This window comes from Ranitomeya variabilis, chromosome 6 (genome assembly GCF_051348905.1).
Source record: "Ranitomeya variabilis isolate aRanVar5 chromosome 6, aRanVar5.hap1, whole genome shotgun sequence".
Taxonomy (NCBI): domain Eukaryota; kingdom Metazoa; phylum Chordata; class Amphibia; order Anura; family Dendrobatidae; genus Ranitomeya; species Ranitomeya variabilis.
This window is the reverse complement of record NC_135237.1, coordinates 50,155,396-50,168,538: the sequence shown is the minus strand read 5'-3', so window position 1 is coordinate 50,168,538 and position 13,143 is coordinate 50,155,396.

The following is a 13,143-nucleotide window of genomic DNA, read 5'->3' as shown; positions in this document are numbered from 1 at the left end:
AATTGGAAGCCTGAGAGTCACGATCCATTTTTTGGATTTGTGGCAGACCTAGTTTTATGGAGTTAAACCTTTTTTTCCTTTTGGTCTATTGGGGGTTAATGTCAGTTTTTCCCCCTCTGGCAAGCTGCTGTAATTGCATTGCTGCTGGGTCAGCTGATGTGGGCGGTGACCACTCCCACCATCCTTTAAAAGGTCACCTGATTCATCAGCTGACTGTCAGTGTTATAGTAATCTGCAGTGACCAAGGTGGAGTAAGGTGCTCTCGTGGTGCTTCTGCTGAGTTTGCTGATCTGGTGCCTTTCTTCTGCTGTGCGGTGCTTTGCAGTAGAGAAAGCTAAGTGTGACATTTTTGTTACCTTGTCCCTTTGGTGTCTGTCACTTCGCCCTGTGTTTATTATCTGCAGTGGTGCGGCTAGTGCCCATCACCGGCCAGTGCACTAGTCAGGGCAGAGTTAGGTGACAGTTAAGGATGAGGTATCCTGATGGCAGCGGGGGGAAGGACCCGCATAGGGCATTAGGGGAGTGCTGGGTCAGGCTCAGGTTTGAGCTCAGGTTGTGACCATTCCCTATGGGTAGGACCTTCCTCTCACCTATACCATCCCCGTTGTATGTGTATTGTGCTGTTAGCTGACCGACCATCCGTTGGGTCCTGTCACACAGTGATAGTCACCGCATGACACTGAGGCAATCCGTGCCTTTTCTGAGTTAAATGTTTTATTGTCTGACCCTATATTGCTTCAGCCCAATCTTGACCGTCCTTTTATTGTGGAGGTCAATGCCTCTGAAGTTGACTCAGCTTCGTCCATGTGCTTTCTTTTCATGAAAATGTTCATCCTTCCTCGTAGATGCCAAACATAAAGTCACTGTTAACACAGACCACAAAAATCTGACTTATTTGGAATCGGATTAGAGACTCAACCCTAGGCAATCTAGATGGGGTTTCTTCTTTTCTAGATTTGATTTGGTGGTGACGTTCAGACCTGGTACTAAGGATATTAAAGCTGATGCACTCTCCCGGAACATCTGTCCTTCTCAGTCTGAAGACTCTGAACCAGTTCCTATTCTGGCTGTGGGTATAGTTGTGTAGTCAGTTTCTTTAAACCTTGTAGAAGAGATTCGTAGATCCCAAGAGCAAGCCCCTGACAGTACTCCTACCCAAATTTATTTGTTCCTCCCCAGTTTCGCCTATGTATTCTTCAGGAGTCTCATGATTCTGTGCTTGCAGGTCACTCTGGTATCAACAATACCATGCGACTGGTAACCAGGAATTGTTGGTAGCCAACCACAGTTAAAGACTGTAGAGAATATCTGCTCGCTTGTGAAACTTGTGCCCGATCCAAAATGCCAAGAACCAGTCCTGCTGGTTTTCTCCATCCCGTACCCATCCCTGTTCCCGTGGCTGCATGTCTCACGGCTGTTAAACAGCTGCAACATATGCAGGGATTGACTAACAAACAAGCAATCCCCGCATGTGTTGCGGCTGCTTAACAGCTGTGAGACATGCAGCTGCTGGGAGTCGAACATATTGTTCGAGCACGCCGAAGACACTCAGCACACGAGCACGCTTGGATAACACCTTATCCGAGCACATTCGCTCATCACTAATAGTTTTATGTTATCTGCAAAAATTATTTTCTTGTGAATTCCCTTTAAGAGGCTCAACATCAGCCTACTAAGAAATTTCAGAAGATATACGTTTATATTCTCATGATTACCTTTGCTGGGATGAAGCCTATGTTGTTGCATGACTATTTGATCATGCACTGTCCTATAAAATTTGACTTCTCTTGCCCAGTGAAGGACAGAAGTGTAGGTCAGATGCTAAACATTCAGCGATACTAGCATGGATCTTTATTGTTAGTAGCTCATGACGTAGCATTTGTTTTGTAGCCTCAGTGTTTCACCCTGTAAGCTGTTTTGCTGACCCCATAGACTGTTTTGTGCGGTGGTCACACAGAGCTTTATGCCAGCTTCATGCTCGGTCCAGTGATTCCCATTAGGCCAAGTTCACATGAACGTATAAAAATAATCTGAGTTTCTTACAGAAAACTCTGCCATTTTTTTTTCTCATTTGTCAACCGTATTTTATACATCATCAGTTATTAAAAATTTACAAGACCAAATACAATTGACTATGTTAAAGAACTGCAATGTATCCATAAAAATCGGATGCAATATGGTTGATTTGCATGGAATCCGATTTTTTTTTTTTTTTTTCCCTTTCGTACCTGTAGACTTGACTGGGGGAGTCTAATTAGACACATGGAAGAAACTAATGCATGCTGCAATTTTTTTCCACGTCCAAATTTGGTTTGTGAAAAAAAATACTCATCTGCAGTACTCCACTGAATAATATTGGTCTGAGTGTTATTGTGCAGTCTGCTTTTACAAAAAAAAAACACTCTGACCCAAAGTATGGCAGTGTGAACTTGGCCTTAAAGAGGTACTCCAGGGATATAAAACATTCATAATCATAAAGATGAGATGCACATTGCACTTCTATTATTTTTAGAACACTTCTACAGTAAATCTGTGTGACAGGAGCTGCTCCTCACTGCTCACCCCTCCCGTCTGGGACATTACATCTCACACCAGTGTGCAGCTTCCCACTGTAACAGCCAGTCTGAGAAGAAGTAGCTCTGTTCTCTGCAGGGAATCTGGAGACTGCCTGATAACAGCGGGAAGATGGACACTGCTGTAATGTCCCAGACACAGGGATGAGCAGTGAACAGCAGCTCCTGTCACACCAGCCCACTGATAATGTGTCTTCAGTCCAGGTGAGGGGGGCTAGTAGCCCTACAGTGAAGAAGATGTTATCAGGGGGCTGGCTGCTGCTCCTAAAAGCTAGGAGCAGGCTACGCCCCCTCACTTCGGACTGCAGACAGGGAGCAATTATCACTGGGCTGGTGTGACAGGAGCTGCTGTTCACTGGTCACCCCTGTCTGGGACACTACAGTAGTGTGCAGCTTCCCGCTGTTACTATCAGTCTCCTGATAATAGCTGTCTACAGAGAGCTGAGGGCATGTCAACGCTCCTCTTCTGGCTGTTAGTCATAGCGGGAGCTGCTCACTGGTGTGTGACATATTGTCCCAGACAGGAGGGGGAGCAGTGAGGAGCAGCTGCTGTCACATAGAATTACAAGTGTTCTAAAGATAATAAAAGTGCAATGTGCATCTCATCTTTATAGTTTGAGGGCAGGGACAGTACAAAAACATTTCTCCCCAAAGTACCGTTTTAATGTTACATCATCTTAATAAACTTTTCTGTGGTTCTCTTGATGAAGTTATAGACAATTCAAAATGCGTTGCCAAAGTATATAGAAAAGACTGACTCTCTACTCTGTCCACTCCTGTGTTTAGCTTACAAAAGGTAAAAGTGTGAATCCAGCCTGAAGGTGTGGCTGCTGAGGCTAACACTGCCCACTATTAAAGTGAAATGAATATTCACCCCTCTCCACGCCCATGGGGGCATGGAGAAGAGTGAATATATATTTCTCTTTATCAGTGGGGACAGGCTTTAGCTGCAGCTTCTGCCTACTGTCACCTGCTGCTGCTCCGCTGGCACCAGGGGCCCCCATAGCAGCTGCATGGTGTGCCTCTATTAGCGACACACCACTGGCTGGGGGCCCCAGGAGTAGCGGGGGGCCCTAGGCAGCTGCTGGCACTGTATGACAGCAGGTGGCAGTGCCTGGACCCACCGGAGAATCCTCCGGTTCTCCGGAGGGCTAGTCCAACCCTGGCTGCATCATACTCTATCAAGGAACATGGGGAGTGCATAATACTATATGTAGAGTTGAGCGACTTTTACTTTTTTAGGATCGAGTCGGGTTTTGCGAAACCCGACTTTCTCAAAATTCGGGTAGGGTGAAATCGGCTGATTATTGCGAAAAGTCAGGGATCCGACTGAAACACGAAACCCAATGCAAGTCAATGGGGAAGCAAAGTCGGCAGAGAGTGGAGGACAGGAAAACACCTACAGTGCCCATTTTAATGCCAAAAACATCAATTCTTGTTACTTAAGCTTGTCAATCTTAATTTACCTTATAATAATAGTTAGGCATTGAAAATTGGGGGTCATTTGGCTAAAGTTGTGGGGGGGTAGGGCTGGCTCAAGTTTTTCGTGGGCCCAGGAAACGCGGACTACGTCACGGCGGTGGAGCAGGGAGAGGTAAATATTTCAACTTTGCAAGTGCTGTGATCCTGAGCAAGCAGGGGGGCACACTTGTTCGCATTGGCACTGGCACAGGGCCCCTCAAAGTACGGCGGTGTTTGACGGCGGGGCGCCTCCCACCGGCAGAGACACTTTTGCGTACTGCGTACAGTTAGTAGGCCCAAATAATTAAGTGGGCCAAATTAAGTTCAAAATTGGTAACAGGAGTAATCAGGCGGCACTGCTTTGTTCAGTGGAGGAGAACAAGCAGCGGCAGACAGTTAGTAGGCCCAACCAAACTAGTAGGCCAAATGCAGTTTCATATTCTAAATACAGGCCGAAAGCCTGAAGATTGAAGCTCAGCTTTGATCAGTGGAGGAGAACACCAAGGAGCGGCAGACACCGTAAGTAGGCCCAACCAAACTAGTAGGCCAAATGCAGTTTCATATTCTAAATATAGGCCTGAAGATTGAAGCACAGGAGAACACCAAGGAGCGGCAGACACCGTAAGTAGGCCCAACCAAACTAGTAGGCCAAATGCAGTTTCATATTCTAAATACAGGCCGAAAGCCTCAAGATTGAAGCTCAGCTTTGATCAGTGGAGGAGAACACCAAGGAGTGTCAGACACCATAAGTAGGCCCAACCAAACTAGTAGGCCAAATGCAGTTTCATATTCTAAATACAGGCCGAAAGCCTGAAAACTGAAGCTCAGCTTTGTTCAGTGGAGGATAACACCAATCAGCGGCAGACACCGTTAGTAGGGCCCAACCAAACTAGTAGGCCAAATGCAGTTTTATATGTTATACATGCCGAAAGCCTGAAGATTTAAGCTCAGCTTTGTTCAGTGGAGGACAGCTGTAATGACTCAAGTGGCGCAGACAGACATACGTAGTAGGCCTAAAATAAAAAAGTAGGCTAAATTCAGTTCAAAATTGGTAACTGGAGTAAAGTGGCGTCATTGCTTTGTTCAGCGGAGGACAGCTGTAATGAGGGGCAGACACAGTTTGTAGGCCCAAAAAAGTAAGAAGGTGAAGGTGGAAGGGGAAGGTGGGGCAAAATAATTTGAAATCCATGATTGGTTCCTTTTAATGAAGGTTAGATCATCAACATTTGGGTAGCCAGATGAGTCCTTTTTTCGGTCAGTATTGAACCAGCAGCACTGAAGACTAGCTCCTGTAATGCATATTCTGCCAATTCAGGCCAGGTGTCTAATTAGATGCCCAGTAATCAAAGGGGAATGACGGGTGAGGGAGAACATCGATAAGGGAGGAAAAATAGTTCGTAACCATACTGGACAAATGTTGTCTCCTGTCACTTTGAATTGATGCAGCAGTACCTGTCATGTCTGCGGTCATTGCTAAATCACTCCACAACCTGGTCATAAAACCCCTCTTTGCAACGCTACTTCTGATTTGTGCACCTCTAACACCTCTGCCATGTTGCCCACTACGGGTCGTGTGAGAACCATCAACGCCGCTGTGTGCTGGGAATGCCTGAACCAAACGGTCTACAAGAGTTGCTTGTTTGGTAGCCAATATTTGCTCAAGGTTCTCATGTGGCATGATATTTTGCAATTTCCCTTTATAGCGTGGATCCAGGAGGCAGGCTAACCAGTAATCGTCATCGGTCATCATTTTGATAATGCGGGGGTCCCTTTTTAGGATACGCAAGGCATAATCAGCCATGTGGGCCAATGTTCCAGGTGTCAATTCACTGTGCTGGGTTGAGGAGCACTTTCTGACCAGCCTCTGAAGCATGTGCAGTGTGGAGTTCCACCTTGTTGCAACGTCAATTATTAGGCGGTGCTGGGGAAGCTTCAGCGATCGCTGATGGTTCTGCATACGGCTGGAGTGTACGGGCGACCGGCGGATGTGCGAGCAAAGTCTTCGCACCTTCAGGAGCTGGGCTGGTAACCCCGGATAACTTTTCAGAAAGCACTGCACCACCAGGTTCAAGGTGTGAACCAGGCAAGGTATGTGTTTCAGTTCTGAAAGGGCTATGGCAGCCATAAAATTCCTTCCGTTATCACTGACTACCTTGCCTGCCTCAAGATGTACACTGCCCAGCCATGACTGAGTTTTTTGCTGCAAGAACTCGGGCAGAACTTCTGCGGTGTGTCTGTTTTCGCCCAAACACTTCATTTCCAACACAGCCTGCTGATGCTTACCACTAGCTGTTCCATAATGGGACACCTCGTGTGCAACACTGGCAGCTGCGGAAGGAGTGGTCGTGCGACTGCGCTCTGTGGACGAGCTTTCGCTTCTGGAGGTGGAGGAGGAGGAGTAGGAGGGTTGTCGAATTCCTACTGCCAACTGTTTCCTAGACCTTGGGCTAGGCAGAACTGTCCCACTATGGCTGTCCCCTGTGGACCCTGCATCCACCACATTAACCCAGTGTGCCGTGATGGACACGTAACGTCCCTGGCCATGCCTACTGGTCCATGCACCTGTTGTGAGGTGCACCTTTCTACTGACTGATTGCCTGAGTGCATGGACAATGCGGTCTTTGACATGCTGGTGGAGGGGATGGCTTTTCTCGCAAAGAAGTGTCGACTGGGTAGGTCATAGTGTGGTACTGCATAGGCCATCAGGGCTTTGAAAGCTTCGCTTTCAACCAACCGGTAGGGCATCATCTCTAACGTGATTAGTCTAGCAATGTGGGCGTTCAAACCCTGTGTACGCGGATGAGAGGGTGAGTACTTTCTTTTCCTAACGAGAGTCTCTTGTAGGGTGAGCTGGACTAAAGAGGTGCATATGGTGGAACTAGCAAGGGTGGTGGTGGACATGGCGGATTGAGAGAGGGTTGGTGATGGTATTCTCGATGTTGACCTACATATAGTGTTTCCTACCAAAAACCTTGTGATTCCCTGACTGCTTTGGCCTTGCAACGATACCTCCACATTTGCTGCTGGTGGTGTCCTAACCGGTGGGCTTACAGTGAGGGAAACAATGTAGCGTTGCTGACTACATTCATTCTGAGCAGGTGCACCAACGGTACGGGACGTTTGGTAGTTAGTCCAGGCTTGCAAGTGCATGCTGGTTAAATGTCTACGCATGCACGTTGTATTTAAATTTTTGACATTCTTCCCTCTGCTAAAGGTCTTCGAGCATTTCTTACAGATAACTTTGCACTGATCATTCGGATCTTGGTTAAAAAATTGCCACACTGCACTCTTCCTACTATCGAATACCTTTTCAGGCACTGCACACTGTGCTACTTTCACCGGATGGCCACGCTGTGCTAAAACTGGTTTTGTTTTGACACGCGTTTTGGGCCTGATGCGGGCCTGCCTGATGAAAGCTGTTACGATGTTGATGCCTGCTGCGGCTCATCCTCCTCCGCTTCAGAGCTACTGCCAGTGGCACCCTGTTCCCCCAATGGCTGCCAATCTGGGTCTATAACTGGGTCATCTATCACCTCCTCTTCAATGTCCTGTGCACCTTCCTCTGTGTCACCGTGTAAGGTGCTACAGCGTTCGGGACGGGACACCATAGTCTCATCAGGGTCAGATTCTGGCTGAGTACACTGCGAGGGCAATGTAGTGATCAGAGTCAATGGAACAGCATAATAATCTAGCTGTGGCTGTGCATCAGTGCACTCCATGTTAGATTCATCTTGTAATGGGCTGTGAACTATTTCCCTTTCTAACCCTGGCACGGTATGTGTAAAGAGCGCCATGGAGTAAACTGTAGTGTCACCTGCCGCACCCTTCACTTTTGCTTTGGGTGAAAGACAAAAGGAAGCGACTTGTTCCTGACCGCCAAACAGAACTGACCCAGATGCACTTAGTGGCAATATTAATCTCCCTTTTTTTGTGTGGGAAGCTGCGGCAAAAATGAGGCCCACTGTATTACACTACACAGTAAAAGTGGCAGAAAGTGGCTGGCAGATATACGCCAAACAGAACTGACCCAGATGCACTTAGTGGCAATATTAATCTCCCTTTTTTTGTGTGGGAAACTGCGGCAAAAATAAGGCCCACTGTATTACACTACACAGTATAAGTGGCAGAAAGTGGCTGGAAGACATATAAAAAAAAAAAGGGACTGTACTACAATAACAATCTCCCTATAATGATCTCAGGACAAGTATTGCAGCCAGCAATAAAAAGGACTGCTGCACAAAAAAGTGGGGACAAATAAACAATAGAACTGTGCAGAAAGGAGCAACAGGACTTTTGCTTTTAAAAAAGCAGTTGGTTTGCACAGCGGCGTACAAACAGCAATGCAGCTATCAGGGAGCCTTGTAAGCTACAGAGCTGATGCACAGAAATCTAGCCTCCACTGTCCCTGCAAAAGAAAAGGTGGTGTTGGACAGTGGAAATCCCTACAGTACAAGCGGTTTGGGGGTTAATCTTTCCTCCCTAACAATATCCCTGCTTCTGACGAAGCTGCAGCAACCTCTCCCTATGCTCAGTTCGGCAGAAGTAAGATGGCGGTCGGCGTGCACGTCCCTTTATAGCTCCTGTGAAGCCGCAGAAAGCAAGCCAATCACTGTAATGCCCTTCTCTAAAATGGTGGGGACCGAGATCTATGTCATCACGCTGCCCAAACTCTGCGTCCACTGTTGTGAATTCTGTTCTCGAACTCCCTCCGGTGGTTATGAATGGTACTTCGGTGAGTTCTGTCCATGGACTCCCTCTGGTGGCTGTGAGTGGAGTTGCTGGCTCTGAGGTTTCTTCCTCAGCTGACCTCGTTTAGTTCTAGGCTGCTGCTCTATTTAACTCCACTTAGATCGATACTTGATGCCAGCTGTCAATGTTCTAGTACTGGTTCAGTTCTTTCTTGGATCTTTCAGATGACCTGTCTACTCCAGCAAAAGCTAAGTCCCTGCTAGCTTATTTGTTTACCACTGTTTTTCTTGTCCAGCTTGCTATCATGATTTTGCCCGGCTACCTGGAAGCTCTGGGATGCAGAGTGGCACCTCCACGCCGTGAGTCGGTGCGGGGGTCTCTTTTGCACACTCTGCGTGGTTTTTTGGTAGTTTTTTATGCTGACCGCAAAGATACCTTTTCTATCCTCAGTCTGTTTAGTTAAGTCTGGCCTCCTTTGCTGAAACCTATTTCATTCCTGTGTTTGTGACTTCCATCTTAACTCACAGTCAATATTTGTGGGGGGCTGCTTATTTCTTTGGGGAATTTCTCTGAGGCAAGTTAGGCTTTATTTTCTATCTTTAGGGGTAGTTAGCTCTTAGGCTGTGAAGAGGCGTCTAGGCAGAGTCAGGTACGCTCCACGGCTATTTCTAGTTGTTGTGATAGGATTAGGGGTTGCGGTCAGCAGAGCTCCCACTTCCCAGAGCTTGTCCTGTATTACTAGTTTGCTCATCAGGTCATTCCTAGTGCTCCTAACCACCAGGTCATCATTTTAGTACAGCTGGCCAGTAAAGTGTTAATGCATCTCAATAGAGGGATAAGAGAAGTTCTGAGACCATTTTTTTTTCCTCTGCAGCGTGTTTTGTTTTTCTTTTCCCCTAAATCTCTGGGTGGTTCAGGACACAGGTGTAGATATGGACATTCAAGGTCTGTCCTCTTGTGTGGATCAACTCACTGCACGGGTACAAGGCATTCAAGATTATGTAGTTCAGAACCCGATGTTAGAACCCAGAATTCCAATTCCTGATTTGTTTTCTGGGGATAGATCTAAGTTCCTGAATTTCAAAAATAATTGTAGACTGTTTTTTGCTTTGAAACCCCGCTCCTCTGGTGACCCCATTGTTATGACCCCAGTGGACAGGGTCTCAGAGGAACGTGTAAGTCTGCAAGATACAAAAATCCAGCTCATAGGGCTGTGGTAGCTGGGTTGACCAAATAGCTACTCCTAACGCCAACACTAGAAGTAGCCGGGGATCATGCCTACGGTGATCGCTAGATGACTCGCGCCAGCCGGAGAATCTAACTACCCCTAGGAGAAGAAAACAAAGACCTCTCTTGCCTCCAGAGAAAGGGACCCCAAAGCAAGATACAAGCCCCCCACAAATAATAACGGTGAGGTAAGAGGAAATGACAAACACAGAAATGAACCAGGTTCAGCAAAGAGAGGCCAGCTTACTAATAGCAGAATATAGCAAGATAACTTATCTGGTCAACAAAAACCCTATAAAAATCCACGCTGGAGATTCAAGAACCCCCGAACCGTCTAACGGTCCGGGGGGAGAACACCAGCCCCCTAGAGCTTCCAGCAAAGGTCAGGATACAGATAGGAACAAGCTGGACAAAAATACCAAACAAAACAAAAGCAAAAAGCAAGGAAGCAGACTTAGCTTGAAAAACAGGAACCAGGATCAGAGGACAAGAGCACAACAGATTAGCTCTGATTTCAACGATGCCAGGCATTGAACTGAAGGTCCAGGGAGCTTATATAGCAACGCCCCTGAACTAACGGCCCAGGTGAGGATATAGGAAAAGACAGACGCTCCAGAGTCAAATCACTAATGACCACTAGAGGGAGCAAAAAGCAAAATCACAACAGTACCCCCCCCTTAGTGAGGGGTCACCGAACCCTCACCACGACCACCAGGGCGATCAGGATGAGCGGCGTGAAAGGCACGAACTAAATCGGCCGCATGAACATCAGAGGCGACCACCCAGGAATTATCTTCCTGACCATAGCCCTTCCACTTGACCAGGTACTGAAGCCTCCGCCTGGAGAGACGAGAATCCAAGATCTTCTCCACCACATACTCCAACTCGCCCTCAACCAACACCGGAGCAGGAGGCTCAGCAGAAGGAACCACAGGCACAACGTACCGCCGCAACAAGGACCTATGAAACACGTTGTGGATAGCAAACGACACAGGAAGATCCAGGCGAAAGGATACAGGATTAAGAATTTCCAATATCTTGTAAGGACCAATAAAACGAGGTTTAAATTTGGGAGAGGAAACCTTCATAGGAACAAAGCGGGAAGAAAGCCACACCAAATCCCCAACACGTAGTCGGGGACCCACACTGCGGCGGCGGTTGGCAAAGCGCTGAGCCCTCTCCTGTGACAACTTCAAGTTGTCCACCACAAGATTCCAGATCCGCTGCAACCTATCCACCACAGAATCCACCCCAGGGCAGTCAGAAGGTTCCACATGACCCGAAGAAAAACGAGGGTGGAAACCAGAGTTGCAGAAAAACGGCGAAACCAAGGTGGCGGAACTAGCCCGATTATTAAGGGCAAACTCAGCTAACGGCAAGAAGATCACCCAATCGTCCTGATCAGCAGAGACAAAACACCTCAAATAAGCCTCCAAAGTCTGATTAGTTCGCTCCGTCTGTCCATTAGTCTGAGGATGGAAAGCAGACGAAAACGACAAGTCAATGCCCATCCTACTACAAAAGGATCGCCAGAATCTGGAAACGAACTGGGATCCTCTGTCTGACACAATATTCTCAGGGATGCCGTGCAAACGAACCACGTTCTGGAAAAACACAGGAACCAGATCGGAAAAGGAAGGCAGTTTAGGCAAAGGAACCAAATGGACCATCTTGGAGAAGCGATCACATATCACCCAGATAACAGACATGCCCTGAGACACCGGAAGATCAGAAATGAAATCCATGGAGATATGTGTCCAAGGTCTCTTAGGGACAGGCAAGGGCAAGAGCAACCCGCTGGCACGAGAACAGCAAGGCTTAGCTCGAGCACAAGTCCCACAGGACTGCACAAATGACCGCACATCCCTAGACAAGGAAGGCCACCAAAAGGATCTGGCCACCAGATCTCTGGTGCCAAAAATTCCTGGGTGACCTGCCAACACCGAGGAATGAACCTCGGAAATGACTCTGCTGGTCCACTTATCAGGCACAAACAGTCTGTCAGGTGGACAAGAATCAGGCCTATCAGCCTGAAATCTCTGCAACACACGTCGCAGATCTGGAGAAATAGCTGACAAGATAATACCATCCTTAAGAATACCAACAGGTTCAGCGACTCCAGGAGCATCAGGCACAAAGCTCCTGGAAAGAGCATCGGCCTTCACATTCTTTGAACCTGGTAAATACGAGACAACAAAGTCAAAACGGGAGAAAAACAATGACCAGCGGGCCTGTCTAGGATTCAGGCGTTTAGCAGACTCGAGATACATCAGATTTTTGTGATCAGTCAAGACCACCACACGATGCTTAGCACCCTCGAGCCAATGACGCCACTCCTCAAATGCCCATTTCATGGCCAACAACTCCCGATTGCCCACATCATAATTTCGCTCCGCAGGCGAAAACTTCCTAGAGAAAAAGGCGCAAGGTCTCATAACAGAGCAACCAGGGCCTCTCTGCGACAAAACGGCCCCTGCTCCAATCTCCGAAGCATCCACCTCAACTTGAAAGGGAAGCGAGACATCAGGCTGGCACAAAACAGGCGCCGAAGTAAACCGACGTTTCAACTCCTGGAAAGCCTCCACGGCAGCAGGAGCCCAATTAACCACATCGGAGCCCTTCTTGGTCATATCCGTCAAAGGTTTCACAATGCTAGAAAAGTTAGCGATAAAACGACGGTAGAAGTTAGCGAAACCCAAGAACTTCTGAAGACTCTTAACTGACGAGGGCTGAGTCCAATCAAGAATAGCTCGGACCTTGACTGGGTCCATCTCCACAGCAGAAGGGGAAAAAATGAACCCCAAAAAGGGAACCTTCTGTACACCAAAAAGACACTTTGAGCCCTTGACAAACAAAGAATTTTCACGCAAAATTTTAAAGACCATCCTGACCTGCTCCACATGCGAGTCCCAATTATCAGAAAAAAACAGAATATCATCCAGATAAACGATCAGAAATTTATCCAGATAGTTCCGGAAAATGTCATGCATAAAGGACTGAAAAACTGAAGGGGCATTAGAGAGCCCAAAAGGCATCACCAAGTACTCAAAATGACCTTCGGGCGTATTGAATGCGGTTTTCCATTCATCCCCTTGCTTAATGCGCACAAGGTTGTACGCACCACGAAGGTCTATCTTGGTAAACCACTTGGCACCTTTAATCCGGGCAAACAAGTCAGACAACAGCGGTAAAG